Consider the following 17,217-nt stretch of genomic DNA (forward strand, 5'->3'; position numbering starts at 1 on the left):
TATGTTGCTGAGTGATTGTCGGTGTCCTGTTGAGAATGGAATCGCTGGGATCTTGCTGTGCAATCTCTCCCAAAGATTCACAATGCCCTTAAATGTGTCACTTGCATTTCCACAATTCTGCCCTCAAACCCACTCCCCCCAACAAAAATAAGGACAGAATCCCCCTGGCCCTCACATACCGTCCGACCAACATTCACAACCAGTGCACCACCCTCTGTCACTGCCAGAATCTGCAATCCCGACCCCACCACCAAAGAGATATTTCCCCATCTGCCTTTCATAGGGACCACTCACTGCACGACCGCCTCGTCCACTCCACACTCCCCACCAACCCCAACACACCCAACACCTTTCCCTCCCACCGCGGAAGGTGCTACACCTGCCCCTACACCTCCCCTCTCGCCTCTATCCAAGGCCACAGACAAACTTTCCATTCTCTGACAGGGGTTTACCAGTACATCCTCCAAACTGGTCTACTGTATCCGTACCCCCGATGTGACCAGTGAGACCAAGCGCAGACTCTGTGACCAATTCATGGAGCATCTCTGCTCTGTACGCTATCATCAACAACACCTTCCGGTTGCCAACCATTTTAACTCCCCCTCCCACTCCCCTGGTGTCATGTCCATCTCAGGCCTCCTCCAGTACTACAGTGACACCACACACAAACTGGAGGAACAACACCTCAAATTCCATATCGGGACTCTGCAGCCCAATGGCCTCAAAGTAGAATTCACTAGTTGTAAATCTCCCCACCCCTGTCCAACCCTCCCTCTCATCCCTACCTCCTTGACCTGACACAATCCGTCCATCTTCGTTCCCATGTATCTATCCCTCCTTTCCCACTGACACAATCCCCACTGCCCCCTACCTGCATTCACCTATCACGATCCCACATACCTTCCCCAGCCCAACCCCTTCTCCCTCTATTTATTTCCCAGCTCCTTTCACCCTCCCCAGTCCTGGTGGGGGGCTGTCGACCTGAAATGTTGACATTCCTGCTTCTCTGATGCTGCTGGACCCGCTATGTTCCTCCAGCCCCACCCTGTATTGATTCTGTCTCCAGCATCTGCTGTTCATACTGTCTCCTTTAACTAATCCTGTCTTGTTCTTCCCATGGGGATTGTTGTTCACTCAGAAGATCCAAAGAGAGAGAGAGAGTGACTTTGGGACAGGGTGATCTTTGCACAAGAGCATCCTCCAAGAGGGGGGGCCATAGCTCTGAGGCCTGAGGCCTGTACAACACACAACACTCCATGGTGGCCATGTGAGCTGTTTATGGTTATTACCCCGAGGTTTGTTCTTTTTGTGAGTCCCTGCTTGTTTTTTTTTATGGGCCACTGGTTAACAGGGTCCTGTTGGATTGTGGCCTTGTCATTTTATAACGGGTTTGAAGCCTGGGAGTAACTGGGACCTTGGGATTTGACATAAACACACAAACCTGCAGCTATGACAGACAGGAGTCCCCCAGAAGAGAAAATGAAAATCCTAAATATGAAACTCTCCTGGAAGACTTGTTCATGTCAGAGTAATGTGCGATGTTTGTGGGGTAGGACAATATAACTTGGGAATGACATAAGCAAGACACAGTTTGGCCATTTTAATCCAGTTCACTGAGTATCTGGGAGGAGGGTCTTTCTCTCCCTCTCTCCTGTCTAGAATCCTCACCAGCTTTCTTTTGGCTTTTAAACAATTAAAACACCCCAGAGTTTGAAGGGCTGAACGGTCTTCCCCTGCTCCTATTTTCTATGTTTCTGTGTCCAATGCATGACTCATTTTCATGTCATACGCTCACATCCAAACAAGGAAAAGGAGCGGACCCAGCACCAATCCCTGTGGCGCACCACTGGTCACAGGTCTCCAATCATCTGAATTGAATCCTTCCACCACCTCTCTCTGTCTTTGACCTTCAAGCCAGATCTGTATCCAAATGGCTAGTTCCTGCTATATTCCACATCATCTCACCTCACTAACCAGTCTACCATGCAGGACCTTGTCGAATGCCTTACTGAACTCCAGGTAGATCACACCAACTGCTCTGCCTTCATCAATCCTCTTTGTTACTTCTTCAAAACACTCAATCCAGCTAGTGAGATGCGATTTCCATGCACAAAGCCATACTGACCAACCCGAATCAGTCCTGGCCTTTCCAAATACATCCAAATCATGTCCCTCAGGGTTTCCTCCAACATCGTGCCCACCACTGATGTCAGGCTCACTCCTTCTATAGATCCCTGGCTTTCCTTTACCATGTTTCTTCAATAGTGAGACAACTTCAGCCAGACTCTGTGGCATTGATGATGTGAACATATCACTCTTTATTTCTCCAAGATTTCTAGATTCCATATCCTTCTACACAATAAAAAACTGAAGCAAACTGCTCATTTCGTACTTACCCCCCCCCCCCCCCCAGCGATTCCACACGTAAGTTGATCTTTAATGAGCTGTATTCTCTCCCTCGTTACTTTATTATCCTTATGTACTTGTAGAATCCCTTTGGATTCTCCTTACTCTCATTTGCCAAAGCTATTCCATGTCACCTTGTGCCCCCCTGCTTTCTTCCTTCCGTATAGTTCTGGTGGCTTTATACTCTCCTCGGGATTCACTTGATCCCTGCTGTCTATTCCTGACCTATGTATCCTTCTTTGTTTCAGAAAAAGCCTCAATTTCTGCAGTCATCCAACATTCCCTATCCCTGCCATCCTTGCCCTTCACCCTCACGGCAACATACTGTTTCTGGATTCTCACTGTCTCACTTTTGAAGCCTTCCCATTTTCCAGCTGTCCCGTTACCAGCAAATATACACTGCCAGATTTTGGAAGTTCTTGCCTCACACTGTCAAAATTTGCCATCCTCCAAGCAAGTTCATCTTGCAGGACAGCCTCTTGGCCAAACGATTTTCACCACAGCTTGCCCATCCATCTCATACACCAACAGGGATAGAATGCAAAGTGCAAAACAAAACATTTGATTGCGTTTGCATGTTCCTTTGCTTCAGACTAATTTGATGACGATTTGCTGGCGGCTGGATCCAGACTCTCCTCAAGGTGAGACAGTACTTCAGCATCCAACAATTCAACACGTTTTCAAAAAACTCAACTTTTTTTTATCAAGGAGAATAATTTCACGTACAATGCAACTGTTAGAAGCATGTCATCTGAATAAATGCTCTCATGTTGATCTCTCTACTTGAAGCAATGTCCTTCCCTCATAAGATCACCAGTCATGTGATTTGACTCATTCCACCTGAAATCTGTGAAGTGGACAACCAGACAGTGAAGCATTGCCTCACCACTGCCCCTGGTAATGGGACAGTCTGTGTCTGCACAGCTTGCTTTTAAATTGAGGGTTTTAATTGTTTTATCATTTGTGACAAATTTATGTTCTAATCATGATCAAAAGTCCGAGAACATCTAATCATGGAATACAGGGGAAAGCTTTTATGTCTCTTCCTAGTTTAATTTCGTGCTGTTTTCTCTCTTCACACAAAATATTGTTCATTCCACTTGACTGAATTCAAAAGTGTTCCGAATCTCCAGGCCTGAAGTGTAATGTCAGCCTTCTACAAATTGTTTTCAAGTAACCTGTTTTTCAAATCACCTGCTCATTCCCATTGCAGGATAAGGTGTCCCCCCTCACTCCCAAATTCAGCTTCACACATCTTTTCCTTTGACTGACAACAATCTTTACCTTCCCCTATGTTCCATGATTAGGTTTTGTTGGATTTCTGCTCATGACTGGAATTTAATTTGTTACAAATGATGAAATTGTTAAAATCTTCTATTAAACGCAAGATATCCAAAGCACAGAGCACACAGACTGTCGCGTTACCAGGAGCAGTGGTGAGGCAATGCTTCACTGTCAGGTTGTCCACTTGCCAGATTTCAAATGGTTTGTGCCTTTCAGTCAAGTGCATGGTATTGCTGATCTCATGAGGGAAGGATACGCTTCCAGTGGGGAGTTCCACTTAGCAGTATTTTGTCAGATGGCATTAGCATTGCACATGAAACTATTTACCACATTTAAAAAGTAGATTTTAAGTAATTAAACACATGTTTGAAATGTTGAATACTGAATAAATGTCTCACCTTGAGGACAGGCTGGAACCAGCCACCAGAGTTTAGTCATCAAATGGACACAAAGCAAAGGTACATGCAAATACAATTGAATATTGCTTTACACTTTACATTCTCTGCCTGTTGACCTCAGAGACGGATGGACATGCTGTATTTCATTTGGCCACGAAGATTGTTTTGCCAAGATGTAAACGTCAGGCCAAATGACAAGTAGGACAACATGGGGAGTGACATAAATTGAGGACTCAAGGGCAGAGTCATTAATTAGCTCAGAGAAAAGGTGTTTCAGGTCAGTGAATTTTTCTTGTGCCTCTGTCTGGCTGTTTTTCTCCATTCGGTTTGCTCACTTCCTCTCTCCATCTGACTCTCTCCCACTCTCCCTCCCTCTTTCTTGCTCTCTTGTCTCTCTCTCATTCTTTCTGTCTCAGTGCCTCCCCCTCTCTGTCTCATTCATTTACTGACTACCTCACACACATTTTCCGTCTGTCTCACTCTTTGTCCTACTTCTCGCTCATTTCCTCTCTGTGTCTCTCACTCACTGTCATTCTCCCTCTTTCTGTATCTCTCATTGTCTGTGTTGAACTCTCTTTCTCTCTGTCACCGTTCCTCTTGCTCTTTCTCCCTCTCTGTCATGTTTCTCTGTCAATCTCTCTCTCCTTGTCTCCGCCTCTTTGTGTCTCTCTGTGTCTGCTGTCTGACTCGCTGTCTCTCTTTCTGTCTCTCACAGTATCGCTCTCCTCTCTCTCTCTCTCACCATCTTTCTCACTATTGCTCTCTCCTTGTCTCTCTGTCTCTCATTCTTTCCCTCTCCATGTCTGTCTCACTGTCTCTCTGACTCTTTCTTTCTGTCTCGCCCTGCCTCAAACACACTCTGTCTCACAATCTTTCTTCCTCATGGTGTCTCTCTCACACTACCTATTTCTCACTCACTGACTCCCTCTCTCTCACACACATTTCTCTCTCTCTCTCTCTCTCTGTTTGTCTCTCACAGACACATCATTCTCTCTGTCTCAATCCCTGTCTCCCTCTCTTTCTCTCACACTTTGTTTCTCCCTCTGTCTCTCACACACACACTGTTTCTTTCACCATTTGTCTCCCTACTCTCTGCCTCTCTGTGTGTCTTTGTCTTGCATCTATCTTTTTAAAATTTTTGCTCCCTGTCTATCTCTCTGACTCACTGTGTATCAGCCTGTCTCCTCCTCACTGCCTCCCTCTTTTTCTGAAGCAGCTTGCTGAATTCATGGCATTATATTTCTAAATACCTGGTTTGACAAGGTCATGTCAAATGCCTGCAGGTCAAGAATCAGCAGCTCAGTGACGATGTAATAGCCAATGTCTCAATCAGGGGGTGATTATCTGGCAACTGTGTTCCAGGAGGCAGAAGCGTAAGCTTGGTCCTGCACTTTGGATTCTGTCTGTAATCAGAGATAGTACAATGTCTGGATGAGAGTGCAGGGAGTCAGACAGAAACCCCGCAGTAGCAGTGGAGAAAGCTCAGCTTTTTGTTCTGGTGTATTTGCTGGCTAAATCAACTCTGAATTATCCAGCACGAATTGTCTTCAAAATTATTAAAGTAAACCCTCGAAACTGAGCAGGTCTGGCACCATCTGTAGGAAGAAAAGAGTTCCTGCTTCGAGTCTGGTGACTCTTCATCACAACTGACAGCAGTCAGGAATAAATGGTATTTATCCTGGAGACTGGATTTGGGGTGGTATGGTGGAGAAGGGGAGGGGTGAGAAGTGGTGGTGATAGAGTCCAAAGAGAGCGCAAGAGAGAGACATGTATGAAAATACTTGCTTTTAAGAGTGATTTCTTCTGCTTGGTTTCTCTTCACGAGGTGGTTGTGAAAGAGGTGCTGAGGTGTCTGCTCCATGACGTGCAGAGGAAGTATTTTTTTTGTGTAAAGGAAATGAAAGAAGCATCCTCAATGCAGCCTCTGATGAAGTGTCGGTTTTCCTGCCTGGCTTTTAAACTCTGGGGTCTGTTGTGATGGATCGCCTCACATCCAGGTTTCTTCTGTAGTGGAATGCATGTGGGATCGAGTTCAGTGTGTTTATTCACAGCCTGCTTTGTGGAGTGCCATGCTTCCAGGAATTCTGGCGCTTGCCTCTGCCTGGCCTGTCCCAGGATCTTGGTGTTGTCCCAGTCGAAGTTGTGGTTCTCCTTGTCCATGTGGATTGAGATGAGTGAGTACTGGTCGTGCCTTTTGTAGCCAGTTGGTGTTCATGCACTCTTGTTCTTAGTTTCCTTCCTGTTTGTCTGATGTGGTGTTTCTCGCTGTCTCTGCAAGGGATCTTGTAGATGACACTGGTCCTGTCCATGGCAGGGAGTGGGCCTTTAGTTCGGGTGAACACATGCATGATGTGGGGAGCTGCTGTAGTTTGCAGCGGGGCATTGACAGCAGGTCAGCAATTCATACTGGGAACTCGAAAATAAACACAAAGATCCGCACTTGACGTAATGTGTCACACATCAGCAAATGTGCCTCCGTGGCTTGGTGGCGTTCACAATATTAATACGGACGTGACGCTCTCAGTCTTGTGAGGGACACAGGAGCCAAAGTATTCAGCCAGTCCTTCAGCAGAGCCAGTTGTAGCCTGTGTACTTGTGTATATAATGAGGTGTCTAATTCCAGAACTCATCAAACGTTGATGCGTTCAGATCTGAGGAGCTGGGAGAAGCCTCCCTGCCCCGCTCCCAGCCACCACAATCTCATGCTTTAATTTTACTTGCAAAATGGAAATCAAGTCCAAATTCGCTGCCAATTGCACAGAGTTTTAAATCACGCTCATTATTACACGGGAAGAGCCTGAAAACCCTGTGGAGTGCCCTGTCAGAAAAAGAAGGACCCGAAGGAGGGATGGCTATTTGAAGCGCGGGTTTTATTGTTTTTATTGTTATATGTTTTTTATTGTTTGGAAAGTTCAGCACGAATCGGTGCCGGTGGTTTTGTATCTCTCAGGTATTCAGTTACCAACGTGGTGTCCAGAACGTTTACCTAACATTTATACCGAATTGATCAAGATATTGTTCAACGAAGAGGTTTACACAATCAGAGAGAAAGAAAGTAACAGAGAATGCAGAATGTTGATCGGAGATGCTGCAGACACACATCAGGAGTCAGGTGGGGAACCCTTCTCGTTTCTGGGTGCGGCTCCAATGGTTCACCGTTCCTGCATGAACAGGATGGACAACGGTGCGACAAGTGATCAATTAATTCAATTAACTTCACACTTTTCAGGGATATTAGACGGACTAAATGATCATACTGAAGTTTATGGTCAGGTCAGAACATTAAATAAAATGTATGTGATTTCTGGCGATTAACAAAAGCGAAGACTGAAAATCCGTGCTTTGGCAGGAACACAATAGGTTAGGGGTACATTTGATGTGTATAGATGGTAAACCAGTAAATATTACAATAGCTGGAATTTTTTAGAGTGATCCAAAGTACAACCTGTATGAGAGTTAGGAAGATTTCCTTATGCAGTAGAATAAGGGGAGACTTTGTAGGGACAGCCATTAGAGAATCCCAATAGATTGATAAAACTACTTTGTCCCGAACCACTGTACACAACTGGACAAACAAATGTAGTTTTGATTCCAGCGCTAATGAGACATTTAACTGTACCCTTGAAGTTTCACATATCAACGGAGAGAGAAAAATGAAAGTGGAGTTGAATATACAGGTGAGGGAATATAATGTATGTCAATAACGTTAATGGATAATTGTTTTCATAACATGTCCGATCACTGAGTCGACATTTTGCATTGACTCTCAAATGCCCGTGTGCCGAGGAGTAATGGAATTGGTGAAGAACAGGAAAAAAAATGATTTCTGTCGACACTTACTTAGGTAGAGAAATGATTCTGTCTTCTCACAATTCGCAAAACTGAGGTCCAGAAGCCCCACGTGAGAGGAATATTTGAAAGAAGTAAAAGAGGTTATCACACAGGCAGACAGATTGCATGTTAAATTTCACTTTGATAGTGAATCAGGACAGATCTGTCGAAAAAATGCAGTAACGTTCTTGGTGACAATGACATCTGGAATTGGGGAGGTAATATATGCACGGTCGGAAGGTCTTGTTTTTTTCTCATTTGTGTTGTGGATTTGATGTGTATTTCTGTCACATTTCATCATTGACGTCAGCAACACGTGCAGCACTTGAAATGGGAATTAGTTCTGTTCAGAAGTGTTAATTTTATAACTAGGAATTTGTCTTATATCACAGTAATTGTTTAATGTCTTTATTAACATGATTATTAATCTGTTTACGTTCTGACCATGTTTATTACTTTGTACATGATTACCACTTTTGTGCTTTATTTATTAACCACTTCTCTCTAATTCATCGATTCATTAGTCAGTGTATATCAGTAACAGATAATGAAATGATGCACTTTCAAAATGTACATAGTGTAGCAAATCAACTCAAAGAAACCAAAATGCTGGAAAATGGCCAGTTACACTCAAATCTATTTATCATATTTAAATAGTGGAGTCTGTAATATTAAAAAAAAATCAGATGTATTAAGTATTTATGGATCAAACTAATTGTCTGGAATAACCTGTAAAGGAACAAAGGCAAGAAATTACACCGGGGTTTGAGAATAATGATCATGCCTTGCAAATAATGAGCATAAGATATGTGAGCAAAATTACCTCGACACTTGCTTGATAATAGACAATAGATGCTGGAGTAGGCCATTGGGCCCTTCGAGCCAGCACCACCATTCATTATGATCATGGCTGATCATCCACAATCAGTACTCTGTCCCTGCCTTATCCCCATAACCCTTGTTTCCACTATCTTTAAGAGCTCCATCTATCTCTTTCTTGAAAGCATCCAGAGAGTTGGCCTCCACTGCCTTCTGGGGCAGAGCATTCCATATATCCACCACTCTCTGAGTGAAGAAGTTTTTCCTCAACTCTGTTCTAAATGGCCTACCCCTTATTTTTAAACTGTGTCCTCTGGCCCTGGACTCACCCATCAGCGGAAATATGCTTCCTGCCTCCACAGTGTCCAATCCCTTAATAATCTTATGTCTCAATCAGATCCCCTCTCATCCTTCTAAACTCATGAGTATACAAGCCCAGTCGCTCCAATCTTTCAAAATATGATAGTCCCCCCATTCCGGGAATTGACCTTGTGAACCTATGCTGCACTCCCTCAATAGCAAGAATGTCCTTCCTCAAATTGAGAGACCAAAACTGCTCACAATACTCCAGGTGAGTTTCACCACGGCCCTGTACAGCTGCAGAAGGACCTCTTTGCTCCTATACTCAATTCCTCTTGTGAGGAAGGCCAGCATGCTGTTAGCCTTTTGCACTACCTGCTGTACCTGCATGCTTGTTTTCATTGACTGATGTTCAAGAACAACTAGATCTTGTTGTGCTTCCCCTTTACCTAACTTGACTCCATTGAGACAGTAATCTGCCTTCCTGTTCTTGCCGCCAAAGTGTATAACCACACATTTATCCACATTAAACTGCATCTGCCATGTATCCATCCACTAACCTAGTCTGTCCAAGTCACCCTGTATTCTCACAACATCCTCCTCACATTTCACACTGACTGCTAACCTTATGCAACAAGAACAAATGGTTGCCCTGAAGCAAAAAATAAGGAGTTACTTGCAAGAATCTGTGACTTCAAAACACAGTCTTATTCTGAATGTGGCCTGGTTTGGGTCATATCCAGGCTTGGGCTGACAAGTGGCAATTATATGTTCACACAACACAAATGATAAGCAATGACGATCATCAATAAGTGAATATTTCAGTATCACTCATTGAGATTCAACGGTGCTACTATCACTGAATCATCTATTATTGACACCTTGTGTTCACCATTGAACAGAAACTGAACGGGAATCGCCATATAAATAGGATGGCCACATGATCATGTGGGAGGTTTGGAATACTGTGACAATGAAATCACCTCCTGACTCCTCAATCCCTCTCCATCACCTGCAATGCACAAGTCAGGAGTCAGATGGGGAACCCTTCTCTTTTCTGGGTGCAGCTCCAACGGCACTCAGGGCAAAGCTTCTGCTGAAGTGGCACGACAGCCACATGCAGCCCCGCCCTCCCCCACCAACACTGACTCACAGCACTGAATACCATCTACAAGATGCACTTCAGAAATTCACCAAAGATCCTCAGCCAGCATATTCTAAACCCATGACCAGTTTCAAATTTGTGGGACAAGGGCATCAAATGCAATCGAACACCACCATCTTCAAGTTCCTCATCAAGACACTCCGCATCCTGACGTGGAAATATTTCACTGATCCTTCACGTTCCCTGCATCAGAATCCTGGAATGCCCTTCCCAATGCCATTGGGAGAGCAGCTGCTCAAGAAGATAGCTCACCACCACGTTACTAAGTAAGGGCAGCTTGGGATGGGTCATGAATAAATAATGCATATATACTACAAATAAATAAAAGTGTAAAGGAGATGGGGCATTTCATCTGATGAGGTAGTAAATTGCAGACTTGAGAAGGCTGAAATAGTAATTAATAGTTTGAACAAAATATTTAACATGACCATCCATGGTATACCTCCATCGACCTGAAGGACAGAAATCTGTATGAACTCTTTGACAGCAGAACTCTGGAGAACAACACTTTGCAAGCATCTATCAATGGGCACCAAGAGACAGACACTGTTGGTTGGAATCAGAGCGAAGATTCACTATGAATTAGTTCAGAGCCACATTGGGTTGTGAGGCCTAACTTGGTGACTTCAGTCGTCTCAACTTTGTTGCTATATGCAATAGAATTGAAGTTAATTGTCTCAGTAATGTGAAATTTCTTAATACACAGCCAAATTAAAGACAGATTGTGGTAAATTTCTAAAGCAACTCTTTTCAAGGTAAACCTGTCATGACTGGGACTAGGCTGACGACTTGACTGACAAAGGTCGTGAGGGGTTATTGACCTTGCCCAATCAGGAGGGCATTGGCTGGTCAAAATAACCAGAAGATTAGAATCTCGAGAATCGTCTCTGGGCTGGCCGAAAGTGTGCTCTGGTAAATGAAGGGTGCCTGATGATGGAACCCATCCTCTGTGCTGTTTTTTTTCAAAAGAATTAAGGGAAAGGGACAAAGTGTTGTACAGGCGTTGAAAACAAGTGGCTATTTCTGTGATTAGCGTAGGCATGCTGTTTGCTGGGAGAGAGGGGATAATACTTAATAACAGAACAAAAACAAAGTTGCTGGAAAACCTCAGCAGATCTGGCAACATCTGTAAAGGAAAAATAAATGAACATTTTTGGGTCTGTTGACCCTTCCTTGTTTTGATACCATGCTGCCTCGTGACAGAAAGTTTAAAAAAAATCTGTAGAAGGAAAGTCCTGAGGTAAAGGGGTTAATTTCAGCAAAAAAAACCTGTGCTTCAAACACACACTTCATGCCTAATGTAAAATAAATCAGGGGAACGACTTCTGACATGAATGCAGGTGCAAGACTTGATGTCTCATCTGGAGACATCAGAAAAGTGGATGGAAGATTTGAAGGGATCATGACTATAAACCATAAAATTTCACACCATAAACTCTGAGGTCAGAATCTTGTTTTAGAATTCAACTTCAGGATTCTTCAGTTGCGGGTTTCAGAGAACAACACTGGCTAAGCGCCTAACGGGAGGCACAGTCAGAGGCTAACACTAGTGATTTTTCAAGCAATTTCATCAGAGCCAAATTGCGTGGTTAGGCTTAACATGCTGACTTGAGAGGTCTTATTTCGTTTGCTCTGTGCAATAAAAGTTGAATTAAATGTTTCGTTGTTTGATTATCTGTGAGATTTCTTTTAAAGTAAAGGTAACTTCGGTTAATTTTCACACCAGAAATTAATTCAGGCCTTACTGAGAGAAGGTAGACTAATGGAATAGAGAAACATATCAGCCATGATCGATTAATGGAGGGGACTGGATGTGCCAAACAATCCCAATTCCATTCCTGTATCTTATGTTCTCATTGTTGTCCAGTGAGATAACTCTTCCCTGGGTCGTCCTTCACTTCTAATGTTCCGACTTCCATCTATCTGATTAGCACAACTCGATGAAGACTGCACTCTGAGATATTTGATAAACGCTGATGGTACAAGATCCTCACCATGTTAATTTTCCCCGCCCCCCTCCTCCCCACCCCACAAAATGCCTATTTGCATGAGCATATAATGTAGTCCCATAATTCTCGGTAGGTTGTTCTTTCTCTGTGTCAATTAATTGCCTGAATGTTTTTGTCAGTGGCAGTAGGGCCACCACGCATAAAATTGGATAACCATTTCCCCCTTGCTACCTCCACTTGAAGGTTAATTTTCACTCATTAATGGAGCAAAAGCATTTTTCTCTTGAAACCGACACACTGATAAGAGGGAACATTTCTAACTGCAAAAATTTTTGACAGCACTTCAATGTGCATTCTGACCACTGTGATTCTCTTGGTTATTCTATTCTTTTTCCCATGTTAGGATTTTTTTTTACAAATTTAAACCCCGGCAGTAATCAGTGATAAATAAGTTGACATGCTGCAACACAATTAGAGGAAAATCCTGTCTTTTTTAGAAGACACCGAAACCCAACATCCTTTGGGCCTTTCACTCTGGACGTCTCCCACTTCTTTCAAAGTAACCTCATAATTGAAAGAAACAGTGGGGTAGAGTCTACCCAAACCCTCATTGGAATCATGTATTTTCTGGAAGAAAGATTAGCTTGAGAGATGATAATACATGTAACTTGCCACTTTTAATAGGAGCATTATGAACTATCCTAAAGAATGATTTGTTCAGAATTTTACTCAGTAAGTGATAACGTATTTAGAATTGCGGACAGTTTCATTTTTGGACTGGGGACCGATGTCCAGCAGTGTAGCAGACAGATTGGTGACAGACCACTTTTGTTTTTCTTTTATTTAAATGATTTTAGTAAGTGTATAAGAGGAATGGTTTGTGAGTTTGGGGATGACACCCTGATTGCTGTTAATGTGGATTATGAAAAAGGTCTGTTAAGACTCCAAAGATTGATTAATTGTGTAAAATTTCTGAAGAATGACAGATTGAGTTTCATTAGGATCCATGCAAAGTTTGCATTTTTTGTAAAAAAAAAACGGCAAGGAAAATGCCATGAAAAGTTGGGCCTTGGGTAGTGTAGAACAAAGACTCTTAAACAGTCAGGTACTTAATTCTTTGCAGTTTGCATCACATAAAAATAGATTGCTTGGGAATGCATTTAGCAGACTTGCCTTCATTTGCTCAGACCATTGAGTAAAGGAGTTGGGATGTTACCATGGGGTTGGATAGGGTTTGATGAGGCCTTTCCTGGAGAACAGAACACAGTGCCCAGTGAAAGGAAGGACATTATCAAGCTGGAGAGGTTTGAAATTAACAAGGATGCTGTGGGGAATGGAGAATTTGAGCTGTAAGGAGAGACTGGATCGGCTTGAAGTCTTTTTCACTGGAGCGTGGAAGGCTGAACAGTGACCTTACAGAGATTTCTAAAATGGTGAGGGGCATAGATAACGTGAATGGCGGCTGTAAAAGAAGGCAGCACATATCACTTTCTGTCTGCAGCAAGGGGTGAGGACATAACAAGCTGATCAGATTTTCGACCATGTTACTGTGAAGTGGAACTATGGTACACCATCTAATACATCGGCTAAGACGTTTAGGAATGAGATGATGAGGGGGTTTTAAAACTGCGCATGTTGGGTTCACTGGGACAGAAAGAAATTGAGGTCAAAACATTGAATGCGTTCAAGAAGTAGTTGTGTGTATTTCTGAGGGCTAATGGGATGAATGGGCGTGGGGCGAATGCGGAAAAGTAGTACTGCGCTGATCTGATCAGTCCTACATTAAATGTTTCCATGAAACTTCAGTTCATAAGCGCTCTCATCACTGAATGTTTTAGGCATCATACCTATGTGTTCTTTAGGATAATTTACAGATATTGTCGGCTACATCTGTTCAATGAAGGTTTAAAAGGCATTTAGATAATTACTTGAAAAATATTTTTTTGGAGGAAAACAGACAACTGACAGACAGGTGGGACTAGTTTAGGTTTGGATTGTGTTCAGCATGGGCTGGTTGGACAGAAGACCTGTTTCTGTGTGGTATGATTCCATGACTCCATGGTGTAGACACGTGACCCTGCTCTAATCAACTGAGAGAAAGCGTGCACAGATAATGTATCTGCATGAAAATGTGCGTGAGCAGCCCCAACTACCTTCCTCCAACACGAGTCCCTGCTTTAGCACATTTGGTGTTTCCACAAAAATGGCAAACATTAAATAAGATAGCACACTATAATTTCAGTGGAGCAACAATGGGTGGGCATTAAGTATTTTGGTTAGGACCAGACTCAAAATTCCTCCTGCTGAATCAAATAGAAATGTTAGGATGTAGAGATGAACGTTTTGTTTTCTGGGTGAGAACATAGCAAGCTGGTGAGTTTTTCAGCCATGTTCCTGCCAACTGGAATTATGGTTCAGAGGTTAACAACATCGGGTCGGATGTATGGGACCTAGATGATTACAATGTTTTCAAACAGTGACTGTTGAGTTTCAAGCACAGAAAGCAGTTGAATTAAAAACTTTAAATGCATTCATGAAGTAGATGTAAGTGTTTCTGAGGGCTGCAGTGCTGAAAGGGTTTTGGGGAAAAAAACGCGAAAAAAAGTATTGCGATGAACTGATCACTCCAATTTGAGATATTTCCATCAATCTATGGTTCATAAGTGCAGCCATAAATGAATGTTCTAGCCACCATAACTGTGTGCACTTTAGCAGAATGTACAAATGTTGTTGCCTGTGGCTGTTCAATAAACTCACTCCTACTCAGCATTGCACAGCAACCAGGATTCCAAGAAAATTCTGAAGAATGGTCCCAACCCGAAACATTAACTTCCCTGGGCCTCTGATGCTGCCTGGCCTGCTGTGTTCCTCGAGCTCCACATTGTTGTCTCTAACTCCAGCACCTGCAATTCTTGCTGTCTCTTAGCAAGAAAGGACATGTTCTTTGCAGTTTGTTTTACCTTTCTTGAAGGTTCGTGTATGGCGTTTCGCTGTGTAATTTTGCCAGAGACGCGGGTTCATTTCGTGCAATATTAACACACAACATGCAGTTTCCAAGTTTGAATAAGTGTTTTTTTGTGGTTTGCAGACAGTAATAAACTTGACCACGAGTATAAACAGGCACATTTGATCTCAGTATCTCTAATAGGTTCATTTATTTTCATATTAAATGCCATTACTAAAGCCTCTTCTTTTAAAATTAGTCCCTGATTTTTTAAAAGAAAATACCTTAAATGGATATGTTATCTGCAAAATTTAAACAAAAGATCATGAATAACAGAAAGTAACACGCACATAAAATGTCCAATAGAAATTGTCAGAAATTTCTGTGTAAAGCATTTTTTTGCAGCTGGGGGGATGAAGGAAATTCCTTTGTGGAAAACGATGTGAAATTAAGTCTCAGTCACAAAGAATTTCACCTAAAATAGATTTGTTTCATGAACATGTTTTTCAACTGATCTGAGAATTTGTTTCCACAGAGAGTTCACCACAGTCTTAAGCTCTTCTCTGAATTTGTTCTGGATGATTGCATAAATGCATGGGTTCAGGAAACAACTCAACAACTTGAGTATATTTCCTATTTCAATTGCGATATATTTAGGGTTGTTGAAATCACCTCGGTAATAATCAAGTCTGGTCATGACCAAACTCGTGGAATACCTCAACCAAAGCATTATGAAACTGAGTGATACTGAGAACAATTAAATGATAGACTTTCTCGGATTCTTCAACTCTGAATTGCTTTGATTCTCATTTCTGTGACCCTAGAGTTCAATGCGAGTTCAATTTGCCATTACAATACAGTGAATGGTTAAAGAATTAAACAAAAACATGAGAAATGGAAGCCAAGCAATCTAGACACTGTAGAACCAGACAAACGCTATTCCTGGAGTTGAAGTCAAGGAAGTTACACTGGATTGGCAGCCCCACTGAATTTTGTGAATGATTTGCTGTGGCACATATGCAAACAAAAGTGGGATATTCTTTAACAAGATCAAGACTGAGATGATTATTAGCACTGTGGTCTCTGTCCTTTTCGTGCAATATTTTGTTTTAAACTTCTGGCAGCAGACCACCACAAATCTGTCAAACGTGAATGAAATGGTGAACCAAACAGTTAAATCGAAACTCATGGCAATCATATATGCTATGAGCTTGCACACAGGTGTGTGGGAAAGGAAGGAAAATGCAAAGTAATAACTCAAAATACGATATACTATACTATAGTTGATAATGACCAATAAATCCGAAGTTGCCATCGCCACCATGTAAGCAGAGATGCACTTGGAAAGACCACAGTTTCCTCATAAGTTAATCAAAACAGTCACCAGGTTCGCTGAAAAAGGGACAGAGAAGTTCAGTTAAATTGCAATGCATAATTGAAATCAAGGTGAAGATACTTATCAAAAGCATTTGAATACATTACAAAGCAAGAACTTTCCCAAACGTTTAACATGCTACTGCGTTCATCATTCCAAATCGTATTGCCAGACTGACAGACAGCCGGCAAAAATGTTTGCAGAGGATATTTATGGAATATTATTATTGTTACAACAGCAGTACTTCTAGGCCAAAGGAAAAAAAAATGCAAACTGTCTAGGCATCATTCTTCACATTGTTCTGGTAACACTGACATTTTGAAATATACAGTATGTAGTGTTAACAAAGATAAATTATAGCCAGCTAGACGTAGGTTGAATGGTTTACCAGGAAGGCAAAAAGCGGCAAGTAATGGATAGTAAATCTCCTTCTACAGCAATATCGGTGGTTTCACCATTTCTGAGGAAACATGACTTGTGGGCTCAGAAGGCCTGTGACTAATGTATGATGGTCGGCACAACATTGTGGGCTGAAGGGCCTGTTCTGTGCTGTACTGTTCTATGTTCTATGTTCTATGTTCTAATGTATGATTAATTTAAGGAAATGTAATCTGTATTAATACATACATCAGATCTCCAGAGAGATAATTATGTCAAATGATTACTTCTGACAATTAGGTAGGATAATTTAGAATTGTCTTTTGTACAATACACTAAATAAAATAAGGTCTGACTTTGGCATCATA

The 17,217-nt window shown here is 42.2% G+C and overlaps 1 protein-coding gene across 2 annotated transcripts in view; it reads left to right on the top strand.

Moving 5' to 3' along the window:
- Positions 1–12,275, top strand: part of LOC132206949 (histone H1-like) — a 31,279-nt gene extending 19,004 nt beyond the window's left edge. Inside the window, exons 5-6 of one of the 2 annotated variants that reach the window (XM_059642059.1) lie at positions 4,210–6,262; positions 7,039–12,275. The gene's annotated coding sequence lies outside the window, so the exon portion shown is untranslated. The remainder of the gene's footprint in view (positions 1–4,209; positions 6,263–7,038) is intronic. The other variant, XM_059642058.1, reaches the window with a different exon arrangement.
- The last annotated feature ends 4,942 nt before the right edge of the window (positions 12,276–17,217 follow it).

This window comes from Stegostoma tigrinum, chromosome 44 (genome assembly GCF_030684315.1).
Source record: "Stegostoma tigrinum isolate sSteTig4 chromosome 44, sSteTig4.hap1, whole genome shotgun sequence".
Classification (NCBI taxonomy): Eukaryota; Metazoa; Chordata; class Chondrichthyes; order Orectolobiformes; family Stegostomatidae; genus Stegostoma; species Stegostoma tigrinum.